General features: G+C 38.6%; 1 protein-coding gene across 3 annotated transcripts in view; it reads right to left on the bottom strand.

The window, feature by feature from the left end:
• The window catches only part of ZBBX (zinc finger B-box domain containing), a 112,205-nt gene extending 107,383 nt beyond the window's left edge, over positions 1–4,822 (bottom strand). The window contains exon 1 of one of the 3 annotated variants that reach the window (XM_032836087.1): positions 4,782–4,822. The gene's annotated coding sequence lies outside the window, so the exon portion shown is untranslated. Of the gene's footprint in view, positions 1–2,940; positions 2,974–3,397; positions 3,491–4,781 lie in introns of those variants that run through there. The other 2 variants (XM_032836086.1, XM_032836088.1) reach the window with 2 other exon arrangements.
• Between the last annotated feature and the right edge of the window lie 5,479 nt (positions 4,823–10,301).

Consider the following 10,301-nt stretch of genomic DNA (forward strand, 5'->3'; position numbering starts at 1 on the left):
ATTACCAAAAAAAAATTAAGTTGAAAGCTATACATGGATTTTTCACTGTGTGGGGAGTTGCTGTACCTAATCCCCTACACTGTTCAAGGGTCAATTGCATATGTACATATGCATAAAACCAAACCAGTACATGAGGACTGAAATGAATAAAAAAAAGTCTGTAAATTTCATTAGGATGAGATGATTCAGATTTATAGCTCTGCTGATAATGTGATTTAACCAATAAATGGTCTTATTTGAGGGCATTTCACTTCACTGAATGCAATTAGTAAGGCTTCTTCTCAGTTAAATGTTTTATCAAGTCACACACATAAGCCAATTTTCTTGTATGAAGAAAAAAGGAAGATTATAATTGTGAGTCATGCTGTTCTGCCTGTTTCCTTTCGTAAAACCAATAGAGAATTAGTCACCTTTCTTGGGATAGCAAGGATATAACAATGTCAGCAGGAAGAAAAGCAAAGCACAAAACTTTGTCTCTTAATGGAATCAGAGAACTACAGATAAATACCCTATAATGCAAATTTTGTAGTTCCTCCTGTCCTTTGGTGACTCCATTTTTTTGCTTATGATTAAATAGCAAAAGTTTAATATTTATTTGGAAAATTTTCTCATTACCTGATTTATTAGACTGCATCATTTTTCCAACCCTAACCTTGTTCTTCCCCACACATGTACACCTAATATGACCCAATGTTGTCCATGATGGTTTGATTCTCCTCCTACATAAGTTCCTGTTCTGGGAATGCAACCCAGTCATCGACTGGCTACCACAGAATGGAAACAAGGAAATTATGATGATTTATAATCCTAGAAACTCAGAGCATTCATCAAGAGTTGCCCTGGTCTCCTAGAATTTGCCATGACATCATTGGCAGAACGGGAGGTTTGGGAAACCACTGTTTTCAAGATGGGACAATTTTTTTATGAAACAAGATGGGATCAGGAGGGAGATAAATGGTAAGAGACTGTTAATCTCAGGAAACAAAGTGAGGGTTGCTGGGGCAGGGGAAAGGATAGGGTGCCTGGCTTATGGACATTGGGGAAGGTATGTGCTATGGTGAGTGCTGTGAATTCTGTAAGACTGATGATTCACAGGTGTGTACCCCTGACACAAATAATACGTTATATGTTAATTTAAAAAAAAAAAGATGTATTTATTTGAGAGAGAGAGAAAGAGAGCACAAGTGTAGTGAGGGATAGAGGGAAAATCAGACTTCCCGCTGAGCAGGGAGCTCAATGTAAGGCTCAATCCCAGGACCCCAGGATCATGAACTGAGCCAAAAGCAGATATGTAATGGACTGAGCCACCCAGGTACCCAAGAAGGGAAAATTTTTATAACTGAAAACTTATCTAAGATGAGTTAGTTATTCTGAAGACCCAGATCATCTTAGACCTAAAAACTTAAAAGCCAACAAATAAGAATTTTTTCCTTATTTTAACACATATTTTAAGGTCTAGAAGCAAGCTCTTTTTTTGGATGGATTAACATGTTTACCATAGTACTTAGAAATCAGAGACTCAAGAAAGAAATATCAAATAAAAATGAATTTTTTTAAAAAATAGTTTTAAACTCTTAAAAGAATTATACCTTTAGTATTTTCACTATCTGATATTATCCATATTCTAAATGTATATATTTATTTTAAAATCTTTTAAAAATCTGGAAAAGACTGATAATACATGATCCTTAGCGTATCTTGGGCTTGGGCTACTAAAGAGAAATACGCCATTTTCTCCTAGTGCAGTCCATGAAAGTAAATCAGGTATTGACTTCTCAGCTGTGCTTACTCTTTCAACAAACCAACATATCTGATAAATACTGTCTCAGGGTACTAAGTAGTACCCACATCACCCAGTTTTTACCTTGTATGTGCAGGTTCCCTTGAGAACAATTAAGAAAGTTTTCTTTCAGATATCAAGGGGTGAGGTATCTTTTTAAAATATTTGCCAACTAATCTTTAAAAAATAATAATAAATAAAATATTTGCCAACTAAAAATGACAAGTAATATTAAAAATACCAGTTTTAAGTTCTGAAGACCTTTGTGTCAGAGTGGTCTCTGAGCCTCAGTTTATCAGTATTAAATAAGGAGAATTAATTCCACCCCCCACAGCCTCCCACCCCCACCTAATTTCCAGGATATCAAACAAAGGACTCAAATTTGTGGCCTGTAAATCCTCCTTAAGGACCTCAGAGAGTTCAGAGTTCAGAGAAGGAGCAGCCTTAGAAACTACTTTGAGAGGAAAATGAGGGAGCATCAAGGCTTTTCTTAAACCACAGCTTCTCTGATTCCGTCTATTTTACATAATGAACCTCTGGGTCAGATTTACTATAAAGAAACTCCTCTATAGCTTAAAAAAATGTTTTAAAGGTACAACAGTAAATCAATATACAATCATTATTAATTCTGTATCAACTGAAAACTTCATGATTACAAATAGCAATGAAAGCATTAAGTTTATAAATCACATCTTTCAGAAATCCAATACTTTTATATTTATCCATCCCATTCATTCTCATAAAATCCACTATTAGCCTAAGTGATCGCTTATGACTATCTTAGGAATGGGAAAATTAAAGGCACCCGTCCAAGATTAGTGACAAAACCAGAAATTACAATTTTATTGCCAGTCCTGTTAGCTCCTCTTAAGCCTCGAAATCTAAATATTGTTCGATGTACTTAAAGTGATGAATTCATATCATTCATCTTCTTCCCCCTTTCATACTCTTAACCTGTCATAAAAAAGAAATTTAGAGAAAGAACTGTTTGGCATCAGATCATTTTCTAAATTTTACAGCAATATATTTAAATACCTTGAAAATCTTTTAGGTGTCAAATCGCTCCCATTTAATACAAGGTAACAAATTTTTGTTTCTATATTTTTCCCCCCTCCGTACCCAGAAGGAAAAAAAATATTTCTCACTGCTCTGTTTGGTACCTTAAGAGCCTCAATTATGCATTCCAATCTTCCTAAGCATTATACTTTATTTTCCACTTCTCTGCTCACCAAGTTTTATTCTATTTAGTGCCCAGCTGGAAGGCCACCTCTACCATGAAGATTTCTTCCATCAAAAGTGAACTTCTCCTGTAAGGACATCATGTGTAACACCATCATTTGCTATTCTATGCTGCCCTGTGTTATTTCTTGCTGCTTTGCTTGTACAGGTGTTGTTTCCCTAAGCATCCCAAATATATCATTGATCTTTGAATCTCCAGCAATTAGAAGAGGGCCTACTCATAAGGTACTGCCAGTGATAATATGTTAAGTTTTAAATATTTAGTTTTTTCCTATGGCTTTGAATTTATTGCACTAACCTTATGGGAAAAAAATTAAACAAACACACCCTCTTTCCCACTTCAACAAATCCTTTTGTTCTTTTTTCTCTGTATCCTACCAGACTTTGATGAACATTCAGTAAGTACAGAAACACCTCCTCTGTGCCAGGTATCAGATTAAGAACTGAAGAACAAGGTGAATCAAACAGGTATAACACCAATCCTCACTGAACTTACTCTGGTGAAGAAATAGGAAAAAATTAAAAATTTACTTAAAAATTAAAATGTATTTGCTTTTTAAAAAATTAAAAAGCAAAAAAATAATTGGAGGACATATTAAATGTTTTGAAGTAAACAGACAAAAGACCGAGGCACTTTCAAATACATTTGTAACACAACCGAAAATACTACTAATACTAATAATAAAGTCAGGACAGGCCTCTAAGTAGCCTATAAAATAAGGTGTTGGAGGGAGGTGAGGTGTTTTTGTTCTTGTTTCTGTTTTCATTTTCTTTTTTTTTTTAAGGTTTTATTTATTTATTTGACACAGAGAGAGAGATCACAAGTAAGCAGAGAGGTAGGCAGAGAGAGAGGAGGAAGCAGGCTCCCCGCCAAGCAGAGAGCCCGATGCGGGGCTGGATCCCAGAACCCTGAGACCATGACCTGAGCTAAAGGCAGAGGCTTAACCCACTGAGCCACCCAGGCGCCCCTGTTTTCATTTTCTATAAGCGTACAGTTTGCATAGTTAATCTTGTGTAGCTTCAAATTTATATGACTTTTACCCCCCTTAGGAGTCTAGCTAACTCTGGATTTAGAAAATCAGGCTATTAAAAAATATATATATACATAACTATACCTGTATATGAGTACCTCTAATGCTGATTTGGGGATAGGAGAAAAAAACTCCCACAAGCTTCAGATTTTTTAGGAATCTGCCACCCCTCACCATGACCTTTACTTGGGAGGAGCAGACTTCCAGAATATAGCGGGTGCATGTGGCCCCAGGCAGGAAGCAGGCTTAAAAAGGGGATGTGGTAATGACTTGTCAGGGCACCAAATTTTTCATAAGGCACCAACGACTTCAAAGGATAAAAGACGGTGGCGTTTGAAAAGGTCAGATTGTAGAGGGGGGACAAGCCCCTGGTTTCCCTGTCTAGGGTTCACTCTCAGTTCATGACTCCATTAGCATCATGGGCTCAGAAGTTCTTTGTTTACAGAAAAAAAAAAAAAAAAAGAGCTTCAACTCCTGAGGCCGATGCTGCGTCTCGCAGTTCGTGGGCCTGGGACAGTGTCTGGCACAGGGCAGAGTCTCCGCAAACACCGACTGGGCGGGGGCCCCAGCTCCACCCTCAACCCAGTCTACTTTCCCGCCGTCCCGCCCTGCTCCCCGCACCACCGCAGACCCGGCGACCACACACACACACACACACACACACACACACACACACCCGCCAACTCGGAAGTCCGCCAGGCACCACCGTCTTCTGCAGCCAGCCGACCCACCTGAAGACCCCGCCGCCTGCGTCACTGCCCTCGGCTCTGGCTACCCAGAACTTCCGCCTCGGTCTCCGTGGTTACCGCGTTACCTCAGTACCCATAGCAACCAGAACGCTAGGTCCTGCCGCTGTTGACCAGCAGAGGGCACAAAGGAGCCTGCCGAGAGAGGGAAGAGGGGAGGGGAGCAGAAAAGTGAGGAGAGGGAAGAAAGGAGGGGGAGCAGGGAGGGGGAGAAGGATCTTCTCAAAAATGGAAGGACTGGGAAACTCAGCAGGCTCTGAAGACTTTCTGCTGCAGGGGTTCCCACCATATTCGCAGCAATATTCTAAAAGTTTTATCTGCAATATTTAATTCATCCTCATAATGGCCCAATTTATAGCTAAGAGAATTAAGGCACAGAAAGTTTGAATAACGACTCAAAATTACGAAGCTCGCAAATGGCAAACCCAAGAAGAATTAACCGAAGCAATTAAGAAATCCCACATGTATGCTCTGTTCAATCATTTATCAAAGGTCACAATAGGTAAAATCAACACTAGAATCCAGGTCTTAAGAACACTCTTTTCTTTATACCAAATACATGACCCATGGTTGTGTGTGAGTCTTTATATATTATACATTATACATTATATATTATGTGTATGTGAAAGAGAGAAAGAGAATCAACCTATGCTTCTCAAACTTTTCTGTCCAGTCACCTGTGGTGAATTTATTTTTTGCTTCCTAAATACGCTGCAGTGTTTTTGTTGTTTTTAACTCTTTTTTTATACAACTCATGTAGGATGTGTGGTCGATTCTTCAGTCAGTTGGTCTAAAAATCTCTATCCTTATCCACATTGTTATCTATCTTGTTACTAGACTAATAATCTCAACCATTATGGTTAAGATACTAAACTTTGCACCATTGCTTTCTGCACTAATATGTCTGTCAAAACTCATTTAAGAACACATTTAATGTCTTCCCCTGGAAGGTTCAGTTGTACAAAACTTAACTAGCCTAGATAGGAAAAGACAATGATAGTCTTGTGGCTATGATTCCAGACTTTGAAATGAAGGCAGACCTGAGTCTGAGTCCTGGTCCTGCCACAAGTAAGCTATTGTATGATCCTGAGTGAAATATAAAACCTGTTTAATTGGTTAAATGAGCTGATAATATACTTAGTCCATACATAGTCTAGCATGGAAACATAAATGAAATGATGCATATTAAGTCTTTAGCACTAAGCCAGACCCCTAATTGGTGCTTAATAAATGTTTAAAAAAAAAAAAAAGGTGGTGGTGCTGTATGGTGATTGGTATCTAAGTGTTCGTGATATAAATTCAACAAGTCCTTCCTTTAAATCTAGTACAATGCCAAGTGTTAAATGCACGTGCAATACTATGAGAATTCTCTTATGCAGGACTTTTTCCAGACATGCTCTTCCAAGTACCAGGAAAGATATTTTCAGTGTGTATCCATTCATTCATTTATTCAACAAATATTTATTGAAAGTCCACTCTTCTACATCTTGAAAATACTGCGGTGAAGGAAACATAGCCCTTCCTGTTAGCAAACTTATATCCTAATAGGGACAGAAAGACAATAAACAAACATAAATATACATCAGGTGCTTTGAAAAAAATAAAGCAGAATAAAGAAACAGAAAATAATTAAGAGTTCAAATTTAGGTTAGATGGTCAGGAAAGTCCCAGAATGCAGGGAGGGAGGATGACATGGGCAATTAGGGCCAGAAACATTCCAGACAGAGAGAAGAATAAACTTCAGTTCAGGCCCAATCAATAGGAGTATTTTGCAAAAAACCTCTGATTACTTCTGTACAGCACATTTTTACTTGCAAAGGCATTCTTAAAATGCATTTACTGGTACAACAGTAAAATTAAACTCATAAAAATAATGTATAAAATATTCTGGCACTTTTCAAAAGCATTAAAAGGACATTATCTTACTTATACTTAGAGAAATATCTTAGCTTATGCACAGTTATGCAAAACAAAGCAGAGCCAAAAAATAATCCCGATGCCAAGTTGCATAGTAAAATGAAAAATATGAAGAGCTTGTCTTTCAGAACCATGATTAGTAACAAAATGAAGTGAAACATGTAAAAACAATGACACCTCTAGAGATAGGATTTCCTCTCTGCTGAAGCAGAGTGCATTTAACTGACACCAGCAATTCTGCAAATAGTTTACCATGTCTATATCCGAAGCATGGTATTCCTGAGCGTTTTTGCAAATTCATGCTTCATTGTGCCAGTATGAAGACAAGATTAGAATGCAAGTTTTCTGAACTAGGGTTGTTCAATGTAGAGATAAAAATCACCCATGCTGAAGAAACCAAGAGCACAGACTTACTGAATTCAAAGCTACAAGGTCATGCTTAAAAAGACATTCTCTTTCTCTCACATGTGCACGCATCCGTGCGCGTGCGCTCGCACGCAGGGCCTCGAGACTCTCTGGTCACTCACAGGTGATAAAAGTTCTCAGATGAGTAATAAAAATGTCCAGTTCCATATAATTGTCAAAACTTTGCATGTGATTTAGTATTGAGATTTTTTTTTCCCCCTTCTCAGTGGTTGGGCCTTCTGAATGGAGGGAGGAGACCTGAGGTCAAGGAACTGTTAGGAGAGGCTTGGGTTTCCATTCCTCACCAGCCATGCTTCCTTCAGTCTTTTTAATTGCCTACATTAAAATCACGGAAAAGGAGAAGGATTAAAGCAGAAAAGTCCTAACTTGATGGTACTGAGCCTGCTAGGCATTTAGAGCAGCTCATTCGCCTGAGACCACCCCACCCCCCTTCCACTGAGGACGTCTACCTACACTCCCCTAGCTGCAGGTGAAGCATTCTCCTAACACCTTTGCTTACTGGGTCGCTAGGCATCAAGTGATTATTCTTACTTCTCTCTATGGGGTCTCAGTGATCCTCCTGGACAGAATTTTAAATGACCCATTTTCTCCTACATTTTCACACATTCTGTGTCTGATCTACAGGCAATCCTCTTGTATACTTTGCCCTGCCACCCTGTGGGTGTGTAAGGCAGCCAGTGTAATTACCTCTCTTCAGCACATAGACCAGGAGCCAGCCAGCTTAACCGCCACACTTATGACTCCCCAGATGGAAGTAAACAACCAGTCTGCTACATCCCCAGCTGCAGGGACCCCATTGATATATGTCTCATCAGGTTTCAAATGACAGTCAGGGACTGTTTACAGACATTGCCCAAAACTTGGAAATCAGGTAAAGGAATAATTACATATCCTTCCAATGCCCCCTCTAAGAGCCCACTCATAGTGCACCTTATTTTTTTTTTAGGAAAATAGACCTCTGTGTGATTATCGTTTACTATTGTATGCATAAGGCTATATAAAGTTACAAGTTATTTGGTAGGTTTTTGCACCTATAATTTTGCATCTAGATATCCAGATAAGTTTATTTAGGTAAAATAATGTAAAAGATTAGAATTTTACTGCCCTGTAATACATCAACCAGTTTGGTATCTAACCTAGAAATCTTATACCAATGTTTTGGTCAATGTCTGTGTGTAGGTAGCCTCTCAAAATTTTTTGAACCCAGCTTTACCATTCTGGGGGTTCCTTTTGTAATGACTTAAATATACTGTGGAACATACACATTCTTTTATTTATATAATATCATGTTATGACCTACTGAAATTATATTTTTATATTACCAGGCCTTCCTCTTTTGAAAGGAGATGGGACAAAGCTTACCAAGAGCTTTCCAAAAGTATTCTCTCAACCTACACTCTACTTCTTGGTTCCTCATACCCTTTTCTAGGCAGAAGTTGGTAGTCAGTTCAGGACTGAAAAACAAGCTTTCTACCATTCCACTCTACAAGTCCTGCAATGTAACCTTACTTTGAAACAGAACATCTACTTCCTTCTTGTGCTGGCTGATACTGGATACAACATCCTATTACTATGGATGGGATTTTTCAAATTGTCAAGGATAGCTGAGCTTCAGAGGCAACATAAAATTACAAAAAGATTTCACAAAAACCTAAATTAGTGTGATATAAATATATTGAAGTGGTTCTGAAAGGCTGAACTTAAGAAGGAAAAAGAAGAAACTTGTAGTTCGGAGGTGACATTGTCCTTTTATAATTTTTCTCAGCCTTGTAATTTCTGGCTGTCACCGATGACACAGAATTCTTCAGCAAATAAATTTCCATAACACTAGGCAATTATTACTGATGTTTTGCAAGTGGAGGAAAATCATCAGGGCATATGATAAATTTCTGCTTCATGCAGTGTGCGGTTCTTTCCTGGTTGAGAAATAAATGTACGGGCTTGTTGGACGGGCACAGCTTCATTTAACCCACACCTACTCAACACCTGCTCCATCCCAGGCACTGCCCTAATGGATACAGAGAAACAAAGGCTGCATCTCTGCCCTTGAGGAACCCATTGTCTGTTGAGGGATGTGAGAGTTTACAGAAAATGTAATGCAGCAAGCACTATATTCACAAAATACGGGAACAGGACATGTTTGTGGCATGGCCAGAATTTCTGGGTCTTTCAAACATTCAAACACAGTATAGATGGCACAGAGATATGGATAAAAAAGCAGTGTTGTGGCCACATTTAAAAGCGTCTCAGTTAAGATACTACCTCATTCACAATGGAAACCCCAAAACTGGCTTTAAGACAGAAAATAATCATCTCAGTATGCTTAGAGCAGCACCTTTCAAAGGTAACTCTGGTGGCAATGTGAGGATAGAGCAAAATTAGAAGATGAAGACAAAGGGACAATTTTGAAATACAATTATATTAGTCAACGATAGAAATGGTGAGTCTGGAATAAATCAGTGCAGAGCTCACAAGTCAAGTTCAAGAGGATTTCTTGAACTTTGACATCTGGAGACTGAAGACAGGTGCTTGTCCAGGAATAAGGAACAGTTCACAGAGAGTGGGGACCAAGGAGGTGGTAGAGAAAGTAGTTCAGTTTTGAAAGTTTTACTTCTGAGATAGCAATAAGAAGTAATTTTTTAAAACCAAAATGTATAGGTCTACTTATTAGGAAAGTGATGGGGGTTGATATATATTAGGGTATCATCAGCATGTAGAGAGTAATCAATGATAAAGGAAGAGTTTACATACAAGTCATGTAAACAGGTCCAGAATAAGTGAAGCTAGAATTCGTGATGAGGGTCTTAGAAACACACTTTATTTGAACAGTTAATATTCCTTGGTTCCATTCAGGGGTTGATAAACAACCATGGTGGACACCAACAATCTGCTACTCACCCTCTCCCATTTGCCTGACAGCAATCTGTGAGCCTTGGCAGCCATGTTTTCCCACACAACCCAACCCACTCTTATAATGGTTTATTGGCACAGGAGTCCAAACTAGACCAGATTCTCTCTGGGCAAGAGTGTGGAATTGAGTCTGAGAGAGAGTCTTAGGGTTGCAATATTTTGTCATTTGAGCCATAGGAAGAAAAAAAGGCAGAAAAGACAAAAGGCGGGGGAGACAGGAAAGGAGGAGATTATCTGAAGGCTTTCCTTTTC

Source organism: Lontra canadensis, unplaced genomic scaffold (genome assembly GCF_010015895.1).
Source record: "Lontra canadensis isolate GAN:19392208 unplaced genomic scaffold, GSC_riverotter_1.0 scaffold90, whole genome shotgun sequence".
Taxonomy (NCBI): domain Eukaryota; kingdom Metazoa; phylum Chordata; class Mammalia; order Carnivora; family Mustelidae; genus Lontra; species Lontra canadensis.